This window comes from Mustela nivalis (assembly GCF_964662115.1).
Source record: "Mustela nivalis genome assembly, chromosome: 4".
NCBI lineage: Eukaryota > Metazoa > Chordata > Mammalia > Carnivora > Mustelidae > Mustela > Mustela nivalis.
Window position 1 is genome coordinate 43,942,310 of NC_139023.1, and position 9,105 is coordinate 43,951,414.

At 34.2% G+C, this 9,105-nt stretch overlaps 1 pseudogene across 1 annotated transcript; it reads left to right on the top strand.

Moving 5' to 3' along the window:
• The first annotated feature begins 7,595 nt into the window (after positions 1-7,595).
• On the top strand, positions 7,596-8,611 carry LOC309863464 (L-lactate dehydrogenase A chain pseudogene; annotated as a pseudogene). Its single transcript has one exon. The product of its transcript is annotated as an L-lactate dehydrogenase A chain pseudogene (transcript).
• The last annotated feature ends 494 nt before the right edge of the window (positions 8,612-9,105 follow it).

The window sequence follows — 9,105 nt, forward strand, 5'->3', positions numbered from 1 at the left end:
CTCAGGCTCTTCAAATAAATAAGTAAATTCTTTAAAAAAAAAAAAAAAAAAATATATATATATATATATATATATATATATATATATATATATATATATATAATTAGGGTAATGAAATGGGCGGTTTGTTTATAATGGCCCTAAAATCTAACTTTAGGTGTCAGTTATGTCATTCCTGTGGTGTCTATTCACAATTCATATATTTTAAGTTTTAATTCTCATCTTAACCAACTGTTCTGCAACCATTTCCTAATTTCTCCTAACTCCTTTTCTATCTTCTTTGAAATCATTTTAGAGTTTTAAAATTTAAGGATATCAAAATACAGTATTTTAAAAAAATATTCACCTTTTTATGGAATAAATTATTTAATTCAGTGAACTAAAATAAAATGCAAGGTTGCTTTGGCCATAAAATATTAAACAGATAGCTATAGTATTGCTTTTTCTTTATTCTCTTTAGATCCAAAAGGTAAGGTATACAAAGTAGGAAAAACTCAGTGTAAATAAAATAACAAACTAAGTATTATTATTTTTTATCTGTATTTTATCTCTTATCTCTCTAATAGCTTAAGCACATTTGAAGGCCAATAGTTTTCACATACACAAAACAGCTTTTCCAGTAACACTGAAAGAAAGTTGAGTTACTTACTCTTACAGCTGTTTTAAAGCCTGTTCTAAGAAACAGCTAATGTTCTATTAAGAATGTTTCAAAGTTTTCTGAAATCTGAACTTGAACAACTTTTCTACTACATATATTTCCTAAGGAACATTATTGAAGAACATTCTTAAAACATTATCAAGTTTTCTTTTGCTAATGAACAGAAAACTTCTGACTCATTGTTACGTTATGCCCATAAGCTGGAGAGTTTCATAATCAAATCTGATTTCTGTAACTGTATTGCTCTGGGCATGTCACAAAAATTCCCATTACATTTAAACTAAGATTTTAACAAAATGTCGATGGATCTCAGTAGAGTGTGCAGCAGTTAAAGTAAGTAATTCTTCTCAAGTTGCATCTTTTAGCCATTCATCTTACATGATTTCATGGTTATTTAAAGCTGAGTTCCATTGAGGAGGAACATGAAGAAGAATTGTGACATGATTTTGAGAGCTATTTTGACAGACTGTGGACACCCAGTAAATGCCTCCTACTGTTATTACTATGTTATTACTAGCTTTTACTGTCTTAACTTGTAAAACAGTTGACTTCAGATAATGTCTAAGGATATTTACCCAATTCCAGAATGATAAATTCTCCAATGTTATTTTAAATTGGGCCTATTTTCATAGACTTAACAATGATATCTAATGTTATTTTGTGTTTTACTGTTAAACTATTATTTACAATTAAACACTTGAACTTACAAAAATTTCATGACTTGAAAAACGACACTTCACAATGTGTCTTGAGTAATAAGAATGCAGCAACAAAGCATATGAAAATTTTGTGTTAGATAAAAAATAAATTGGTATACTATTCAGGGAAAGACAATTATAATCCAGACAGATCAGACAAACCTACTAATTTCACCTAAATGGGTGTTAAGCTAATGACCTTGACAGAAGAAAATTATTTTATAGTTCATATAATACCAATGACCCTCAAGCCTAAGGCATGGCTAAAAAGATAGTAGAGACTCTATGAGAGCCATTACATTTAAACCAGAGCAATCTGTATGATTCTGGACATGGCTGGGACATGTTGTAAAATACCAGTTGGCATACTGCCACTTAAAAGCTGTAATTACCCTTGAGGGAGTGCAGCTCACAGTGTAACAGAATCAATGATGTTATTTGAGAGAGAGGTTTGAGGAAATTGGGCTTATTCATTTTAATAAAGGAGCATTAACCTTTCATGACCTTATTGAAGTTACAGGATTCTGAAAGCGATAGATAAAATTGATCCTAATAAATTCTTCTGTCCACTCTAAAAGTCAATAAAAAGAGAAAATGATCTCAAAATTGGGAAACTGGGGGCTAGAAATGAAATTGAGATACAGGTATTTCATTCACAGCGTGGGATAAATTGCAACTAAGGCTGTCAGAACAGAGAAGCAGTGTGTGTGTTGGTGAAATGCAGCAGAACTTTAGAAGAATAGAATGCATGGCTCCGGATGTACTGACCCACCTAAAACCTCACCACCCAGGAGATACTGTTTCAAATATTTATATTGAAATCTGTATGTGATGTGATTGAATTAATAAAGCAGAGGATGTCCATTGTTACAGTAACCTCCTGGGCTCTTGCTAGCACAAGCCTCTTCCCTAGGGGTTCTCTCTGCACACTGATGCTGGATTCAGCTGAAATGGGACCCTATGGCCTATGTAATTGAGTGGAAACTATCTTGATACTCAACCATTCTTGGTCTGATCCCAAAGTACATTTACATAGACACTTCTTTAGCATCCCTACTAAAGGGTATAGCCAAATTTGCATTTTTAAACACTAGTATCCAGAGAGACTCAAGGCAAAAAAGGATGAAAAACAAGTGTGTAAATTGCTACAAAGGAAATCTTCAAGATAAAAATATAGTATGCCCAGTATGTCAAAGGTATTTGACAAGTCTCTTCTTGTGCAGGCAGCCAGAGGAGCAGCACATGTGCAGACTTGTAATCATGGGAGACATTTTACTAACGTTAAATTGGGATATGAGCCTAGGTCACTATTTATTAATCAATTTTAGTGTCACAGAGCCAAAAATAAATTTCAGGGAGGAAAGTTCTGGACCTTATCCCATCCCCCAAATTCACATACTTTAATTTGGACGTAGTGTAGCGGAATTCACAGACCCTCTGACAACCATGCAGTCTTAAAATTCTCTTTTTTATACTATGAACTGTTTTCCATAGAAGAAACATATTATTGACTGTATTCTAATGATTAATTCTGATTTGAAATTAAATGTCAACCTAAAAAAATAAATATAAATAAGTAAGCTCATTACACTTTTTTTTCTCAGAAAGAACATGGAGTAATTCTGTGTTGATAAGAATTTAAATGATTCCTGACATATCAATATTACACAGATTTTATATTGTGAATAAAAAATAAAAAGCTACTTGTAAATGATTTTGGTTACTTTTACCCAGAGATTGTCAGAATATTTTAACTGGAGGAATGTTACTCAATGTCTATTCCATAATGTGTTTTTTTCTTCCAAGATATGCTTCTAGTCTTTGGTGTGTCTTAACTGTATTCTTGACTGGTTTAAGAACTTTGCAAATTTGTATTTTCTCTAGAACTGTGTTTCTTTCATCAAAATAAATATTGATTTTTGAAAACTAGAATCTATTAACCTTATTTTGAGGAAGAAGGATATGACAACTGGAGATTTTATTGATTTAAAAAGCATTTCTTTGAAATCCATACCCTTGATAGTTTTTATTGTTATGGCTCCAGAAATAATCAATATTGGTAAGTCTGTTTGGTAAATCTATTTATGACTTTTTTCAGTATTCTACTGACAGTAGATAAAACACAAATTCATACTTAGGTCTTCAAAAGTACTTAGTGCAATAAAAAATGTTGTATTTGTCATTAGAACTGAGAAGTATCTTGGGATATTAGGTATATATTATAATTTTTGTATATTGGCTTCTACAAAAGATAGGGTGCATAATTTTCATAGTTTACAGGTACTTTCCATAGTTTACATAATGTTTTAAAGCTTATGAATATTATACAAAATAAAAATTGCAGAAATAGACACATACCTACTGCCTATATCTACCAGTATGATATATATGACAATATAACAAAATATATGAGTATATATGTAAATATACATGCACATGTATATATCTGTATTTACATATGTGCAGATATAGATAGACACACAAACATATATACAAACAAAATTTACATTGGTGTTAATATTAAACACATATAAACATACCTGTACTTATATGTATATATACATACACACACATATATGAAACAGAATTTTTCTGAAATTCCATGATGAAATGCTGAATTTAAAAAATATAAATCATGAGGGCATTTTTTATCTCTTGAAGTAAAACAAAACAACTGCAAATCTGTTTCCAATGGATCCTTACAATCTACATGGATATTCTTTAAATCAAGGACTAAAAAGTGTTGCAGATCTTAATAAAGTTCATATAGGACAGTTTAGAAGACCTGTAAGGAATAGTTTTCTGTTTTCCTCTATGAACCAGTACCATTTGCAAATCTAAAAGCAACAGAAACTTTCCTTGTTTGGGCACCTAGTTTCAAGACGGCTTTCCTCTTTATTCTGGGTTGTTCAAATTTTGATAGGGAAAGAAGGCCAATTACTGACCCATCATAATGGGACATGATCAAAGACCAAACTTAGATATAGTTAAAATATGATTAGGAGCAATCAGAGCAGTAAATTGGATTAAAGAGAAGTTGAATATGGCCAAACTAATTTAGTGACACTCACTAGCACAAAGATCAAAAGCTTAAAGTCCACAGGCTTAAGCTCCACCTTTGAGATCCACTGTCATATAAACTAGATTTAAAGTGTGATTTTATAATTAGTCTAAGAACTTATTCCATCCCTAAATTTTTTTTTTTGTTTGTTTGTTTCTGGGTTTTGGGTTTTTGTGTTTGTTTGTTTTTGCTTTTTGTTTTTTTGGTATCCTATGGAAGAGACCCTTCTTGTGTGAGTAGAATTTGCAACAGTGTCCATTATGCCATTCAACTTCTAGACTCCTCTTTATTATTAGGAGAGCCAGTTTCTTGAATCTCTCTGAAGTGGTATGTTCTCCTTGATTCATCTCTTGGTCAATCCAAACATCACTGATTTTTCTCCTTTACACTTTTATTAAAACAAACAAATTATTAAATTTAATTACCATATTTCATTAGCTTGAGGTGATTTAAATTTAGGTGTAGAAAAGAGCTGAGTACTGGTATGATAAGCAATGTAGTAAGAATAATGAAAGAGTGTGCTGTAATATAGAAGCTTCAGTTATATTATCATCATAGCTCTTTTCACTGACCATGTTTTGTGATTAATTTATTTACTTTTATGATTTTTTTTCCCCATGAAGCTGTATGCTTCATGATAATGGAACCCTTATCACTAGATCACTGTTTCAAAATAAGAAACTGTAAGTATTTGGTCAATGAAAAGATTATTGGGAACAGCTCTGCATGACGCATCTAGAAGCCTAAAAAGTATTTCATATAAACTAAGAGATATAGGAAGGATATGAGAAAAAATATTAAAGAAGTTTCAGATGTAAACAATTTTTACTTAGGGTCAATTTTCCAGATAATTTTATACAAATAGTTTCATTTTCACAATTTGAATGATAAATGAAATTGTGGTCATTGCCATAGGTGAGGAAGCCAGGACTCTAATTCTGCCATGTGTAAAAGTAGAAAAATAGTCCAAAAGCATGTTTTTGAATGCTAATATGTTTTCTCCTTCATCACAGTAGTATACTGTAAATCCAGAAGTAAATTCAGAATATTTAACAATACCTGATATAAAATGGGCATCTAACAATTAGAATGGATACTAACTGGGGCACTTGTATGGCTCAGTTGGTTTAGCACCCAGTTCTAGATTTTGGCTCAGGTCATTGTCTCGATATCAGGAGTTCCAGCCCCACAATGGGCTCTGCATTCAGCACAGCATCTGCTTGAGATTCTGTCTCTCCTTCTGACCCTCCCCCAGCTCACACTCGCAACGAATAAATAAATAAATAAAGTCTTAAAAATAAAAAAAGAATGGACACTAACATTTTGGTGGTGGAGTTGAGGACTTCTTCTGTGTAAGGCATTGATTCCCTCAATTAAGTAAATTATGGGGAGCTCCAGGGAAGGGCCAAAGCAGTGGTAGCAGTCATTGTGTGGCTCAGAGCAGTCACTATTTATAAACTGCTATGAAAGTGCTGATAATTTCCTAACTGATATAGTGACAACAATGCACAGTTGTGGCATACAAGTCCTTTGTACACAATGATGTAAAACTTAGAAGTCATTGGTCATTTCCATTTATCACTTATTTTGAATAAATTTGTAAAATATCAAGAAAATAGACTACATTCATGTGTTTTTATTTTATTGAAATAATATTGGTAATTATACTTGAGGGATTTGAATATTAAGTTTCCTTTAGCTATTTTAAAATAAAAGTGGTCTATACATATTAAATAATTCTTTGGTAACATGTTACATTGACCATTTCTACAAGTTTTTTAATGTTATACCTATCAAAGAAAAATTCTGAAAATACTATAGCTAAACTCATTTCAGGGTGTGAAACTGAAATGTTACCATTTAAGTCTCAGTCAGATGGTTGCCTGAAAACTCTTTTCAAATCGGCAAAGTAATCTTTGGTATTGAGGGAAATAATGATGTCATTTCACAAGGAAAATCTTTTTATTGTGGAGGGCATGCAAACTCCTCTCCATGTGCTTATCTTTATGAGGACCTTTTACACATTTGAGTAGAGAAAAATAAAGTCAAGAGATACTCTTTACCACTGATCTATGAAGCATCTTCAGTAGTTGAAATCAAAGTCAAATGTTTGCAAATCAGATTGGCATTGTGGAAAATTGAACTCTGAGAAGAAAAAATATAGTTTTATGACAAAACTGATTTAGATTTCAAATCATAAGATCTGAGCTAAACCATGGAGTCTCACTTTTTTTTTTTTTCCACTGAATGTTCCCACCTCTGAAAACAACTTTAGATTTTATTTATTTATTTGACAGAGAAAGAGAGATCACAAGTAGGCAGAGTCAGGCAAGAGAAAGAAGGGGAAACAGGCTCCTCACTGAGCACAGAGCCCGATGCGGGGCTCAATCCCAGGACCCTGAGATCATGACCTGAGCCAAAGGCAGAGGCTTAATCCACTGAGCCACCCAGGCACCCCTGAAAACAAATTTAATATAAAAAGTTAAGTTTAAAACTTTGATGATTCATTATATATAACAATACTCATATTTTTCATTTATGAACAGTAATTATATAAATTAGTGTGTTCTGTATTGTTTTCATGTAATATAAGTTTATGATCAGTAATATGCCAGTTGTGATTTATAAACAACTAGAAAACCATATTATTTTTTAAATGACAATAATTGTTGAAAATTAGTGAAGATCAAATTAAATATTCTCAACTCCCTCTCTATTTTGGGTGTTATTTGTCCTTATTATCAACTTTTTTTTTAGTTTTATTTATTTATTTGTCAGAGAGAGAGAGAGCTCACAAGTTGGCAGAGTGGCAGTCAGAGGCCGAGACAGAAGCAGAATCCCTGCCAAGCAAGGAGCCCAATCTAGGACTCTATCTTAGGACCCTGGGATCATGACCTGAGCTGAAGTCAGCGGCTTAACTGAGACACCCAGGGGTCCCCTTATTATCAATGTCTATGAAAGTTGCATATGTATATTGCTTATATATCTTGAACTCATCTATACTTTCCTGAATGAAGAGATTGAGGTTTATTTACTTTTATATTCCCAGTGTGGACATAGTAGTGAAACATAATAAGCAGTAAGATATTTTTTTGAGGTCGGAGCCGCTGCCGCCACGTCCGGATCCAGTCTGGCGTGCCGCTGACGCCCACCGTCCCGACCTGCACTCCCGATTCCTTTTGGTTCTAAGTCCAAAATGGCAACTCTCAAAGATCAGCTGATTCAGAATCTTCTTAAGGAAGGACATGTCCCCCAAAATAAGATTACAGTTGTTGGGGTTGGCGCTGTTGGCATGGCTTGTGCCATCAGTATCTTAATGAAGGACTTGGCAGATGAAATTGCTCTTGTTGATGTCATGGAAAACAAACTGACGGGAGAGATGATCGATCTCCAGCATGGAAGCCTTTTCCTTAGAACACCAAAAATTGTCTCTGGCAAGTACAATATATGTGACTGCAAACTCCAAGCTGGTTATTATCACAGCTGGGGCACCTCAGCAAGAGGGAGAAAGCCATCTTAATTTGGTCCAGTGTAACCTGAACATCTTTAAGTTCATCCTTCCTAATGTCGTCAAATACAACCCAAACTGCAAGTTGCTTGTTGTTTACAATCCAGTGGATATCTTGACCTATGTGGCTTGGAAGATAAGTGGCTTTCCCAAAAACCGTGTTATTAGAAGTGGTTGCAATCTGGATTCAGCCCAGTTCCCTTACCTAATGAGGGAAAGGCTGGGAGTTCATTTGTTAAGCTGTCACAGGTGGATCCCCAGGGAGCATAGAGACTCCAGTGTGCCTGTATGGAGTGAAATAAACATTGCTGGTGTCTCTCTGAAAAATCTGCACCCTGACTTAGGCACTGATGCAGATGAGGAACAGTGGAAAGAGGTTCACAAAACAGGTGGATGACAGTGCCTATGAGGTGATCAAGCTGAAAGGCTACACTTCCTGGGCCATTGGACTGTCTGTGGCAGATTTGGCAGAAAGTATAATGAAGATTCTTAGGCGGGTGCATCCGATTTCCACCATGATTAAGGATCTCTAAGGAATAAAAGATGATGTCTTCCTTAGTGTTCCTTGCATCTTGGGACAGAATGGAATTTCAGATGTTGTGAAAGTGACTCTAACTCCTGAGGAGGAGACCCATTTGAAGAGTGCAGATACACTCTGGAGAATGCAAAAGGAGCTGCAGTTTTAAAGTTTTCTAATGTACCACTTCACTGTCTAGACCACAACAGGGTTTTAGTTGGAGGTTGTATACATTGTTCTTATTATCTGATCTGTTACTTAAATATCAAAATGGCCTAAGGAAAAAACAACGGTTTCCTAATTTTTAAATATGAATGGTTCAGCAAACCCTGTAGCTATACCCTAATGCTGGATGATACCTGCCTTTGTAGTCCTAAATGGGTTCATCTCAGAGGCACCACTGCCAGTATTGCATATGCAGCAGGTGCTCTTCAAACCAGATGAGTATTTCCTGTGTGTTCTATGACTTCTGGTTCCTTCACCCAAAATGCCTAGTCCATCTTTTCCAGTCAGTCACATCCTGGGCTCCAACATATAAATTCATTATTGCATGTATTGTGCATAACTGTTCCAAAGGATCTTACTTCGTGTACCATGTATGTCAGAATATAGTGTACATTGCCATATAATGTAAAAAGACCATGCAACCAACTAAGTGTGGTA